We start from the raw sequence: 3651 nt of genomic DNA, 5'->3' as shown, positions 1-3651 counted from the left end.
CAAAGAACATGGACATAGAAACACATAACATTATATTTATCTTGTGGAAACCCAAATAGGGTAAACAACAGATTATGTGATTTGATCCTCACAAGGCTTGCACTATCCTAAAGTGCACCCAACCAAAAGCTTATCTATGTTAAAAGATTACAATGACACTATTAAGCGCCACCTAGTTAAGGGATTTTTATGAGACTTGTTAGATTAAAGCCATGTTAGAAGCATCCTAGTTAAAGGACTTTAGAATGCAAGTTAATGTGTCAACCTGTTAAGAGATTTGATACAAAGAACTTGTTAGGGTCTAGACTTAGTAGGATTTAGCATTGTAGAGATTAGTAAATAATAGGGAAATGATCTAATGAAATATCTACTACACTTATTTTGGATGTATATCCATTTACTGCTATTTTGACCCATTTGGAACTAAGCTATGCCTTCTCTTGGTTCTATAACTTTAGACACAATCACTTGTGTTCTTAGTACCACTCTCTCTTATACACGGTCACACTTGTGTATTTTTGGCTCATTGGCTCCTCTATAATACACAAACTAACTCCTTATCTATGAATTTACTCTATTAGTATCACTTTGAGATTACACTTAACTTGACTCTCTTGGCTCTCTATCTAATGAATTAGTAATCTAATCTTTTCTCTTTTGAACCTATTTTATTTTATGGTCTCTTCTTGCTTGTCTTTCAAACCCTAGTTTATGAGTTCAAATTTTGAATTATCAAGCCCACTTCTCACTTGACTTCCTATTTCTATAGTGTGCCACTTTTGTTAGATGTTGGATGTTCATACAAGAGTCATAGGTGTCTTGTGTCCTTGATGATTTTCTTTGCTAGAAAGAGTTTGTTAGAGTAATAAGGTATTTTCTTATTAATTATGTTTTACTTAAGCTAAACTTTAGGCATATAATAATTAATTATGTTATTAATTATTATCATGCAACCTAGGTTAATTTTCTATTAGGGTTTTTATCTCATTTATAAGGATTGATCTCTCTTTGTAATTAACACTTTTTTATTGAATATCAATTTCTATTTTGTACAAAAAGAATATCTCCTCTCTTGTGTATCTATGAGTTCTAGCTTCCATAGTTTTGCTTCTCTCTTTCTATGACAAGTGTTTGTATGCAATTATTCTTAGGAGTCGGGGTTTGAGATTGCCTCAAGTTCAACATGGTATCAAAGCTCCAGACTTCCATTCCTCTATTCTCTTGATGAGAGATTTCGCAACAATTTTAAGATCTATGTTTTTCAAAGGATTTTCTATTAGATCTAGGGGGATCTTTATTTTGGGTCACTTTGAGCCCCAAAGGACATCATAGTTTAGTTTAGATCACCCAAGAAACCCCATTTCCATAGAAAATTTGTCCCATTTGGACAAAATTTCTTCCGAGTCAAAAAAATTTGCACACAGGCTGTACAACTTGGGCAAAAATCCCAAAGCAACAATTTTTTTATTTTTTAACCAAAAAAATAAAAGAGAATTTATAATTTTCCTTTAGTGGATAAAGTGAATGCATTTTTGTGGAAAAGCACATGTTTTGTTTTTTCAAAAATGTTAATTTTTTTTTGGGTGCACTAGGCACCTATACATACATGACACATTTTTTGGAGAAGGCCCTATCCCCTCTATCATTTCTTGACTTCCATTCCCACCTTGGGTTTCACACACATGCTCTCCTATTCTACATCTCCACCTTGGTGCCTTGAACTAATGTTAACACAAGTTGGGGACAATTTTTGAGGCATAGACTATCCTTCCACATCAGTGCATCATGGCCCCCATGCTACTCCACACACCTCTACTTCATCCTAGGTTAGTACATGGGATTAGTTTTGGGAAGGAGCACAACCCCTTTTGTACTTCCACACCTAGGTTTGACTATGTCTTCTTCCTTGCCCATGTACCACACACACTCCTCCACTAAAACACCATGCATACCACCTTGGGCCTCTCCCACATGAAAGGTTTGAGAATTCTCCACATTGTTTTCTTTTCTATAAGTAGTTTTTATTGGGTATTTTCATGGTACTTTGACCCACACAAAGGAAAAGACCCTTGTATGCATGTATAACCTGTTCATGTACTCACTAATTTTTTTTGTGGGCCCTAGTGCTACATCACTTCCTTTGCGAAAGAAATCCCACCTTCTCTATGGTTTGATTAGTTGTTTAGTGGCAACTTTTTTGTGGAGTGTTGGGCTTCCTTTCTTATGTTCCTTAACCTGTGTGTATTCTATCTACATTTGTGAGACTTGTATCTAGTGGCTATGTGACATATTCTATGTGGGCCCCATGAAGAGTAGTGTTTCCTTTGGATTCCAATGATTCTACCCTTTCTTAGGCTCCTCCATTTTTTTCTTGAAGAAACAAACATGCAATCCACCGGATTTATTTTTTGGCATCAACCCCTCTTTTTTGGTGAGGTCAAATTATTTTCGATGAGATTTTTCGAGCACATAGACCTTCTCTAACACAATAATTTTTTATTTGGTGAAGGTGTATTTTCTTACATAGTGATCTTTTTTCAGCAAGGGGAATTCACTTTTTGGATTTTTTTTCCTTGATAGATATTTCACCGTTAAATTTGGGCTTGTCACCTTCTACGTTAGTACTTGCATCATCATAGTTGTTTTCCCTTCTAGCTCTATTTTGACCTACTAATATTTTTTTCCTCATATCTTAGGCACATGAGTTCTATTTTTTGCAAACAAGATATCACTTGAAAGAAGGATATGAACTCATCATGATGGTATATGTATTTTTAGTAATGATGCTTTTTGATGGTTTTCTTTAGTATGAAATTGAGGAGTTCTATTTTGCACTTCAAGAGACATATCTTGAGCATCTAATTTTTGATTTGGGAATTCTATAGATCACTGGAATGGTATTTCTGTGGTCTTTCTGGTGATTCTGGTTATTTTTCTAGATTGTGCTCCAGGTACATCCTATTTAGTTTTTAGTTTTTTTTGAGTTCTAGTAGATATCTTGTTTTTTTCAAGTTTGGGGATCATTTTGTTACTTTAGATGATTCCTCATGGGATCTACTATATATTTTAACAACTTTATATCTTTTTGGTCTTTGTAGACATCTACTGTATACATTTTTTCAAATACACTAAGATAAAGTGTCATGTTTCTCATCTGTATCTTTGTTTAGTTTTTCCTTATTTTTCCTTCTAATTTGAGTAGTATCATCTGAGGGCACTCATATAGATTACTAAATTCTTGTGATTCATCATATATTGTTCCCTATTGTAGATGCACTACTTTAATTAAAATCCCATAGGGGGTTGATGTTTTGCCTTTGTTTGCCCTCTACCTTTTTTCTTATGTACTATGCATATGCAATGGCTGGGTGCCTATGCATTTTGGTAAGATGGATCATTTACCATATAGAGACTCTTTATTTTGTTCCTACTTTGGATGAAACCTTTCATATTTTTTTGATCAACTCTTTAGGATTTGGTGTTTTATACTATCTATATCTTTGAGTTTTGTTATTTTTTAATACCCTACCAACAAACACTAATGTATACATATTTTTATGGTAAGATACAATAATAACAACTTACACCAGATAGCAATGGAAGACTAACATAAACCAACACCAAAGATCCACCAAGCAACACTACTTACCA

Source organism: Cupressus sempervirens, chromosome 8, assembly GCF_028749045.1.
Source record: "Cupressus sempervirens isolate cs-2001-9-10 chromosome 8, ASM2874904v1, whole genome shotgun sequence".
Taxonomy (NCBI): Eukaryota; Viridiplantae; Streptophyta; class Pinopsida; order Cupressales; family Cupressaceae; genus Cupressus; species Cupressus sempervirens.
Note: the sequence above shows the minus strand (reverse complement) of the source record.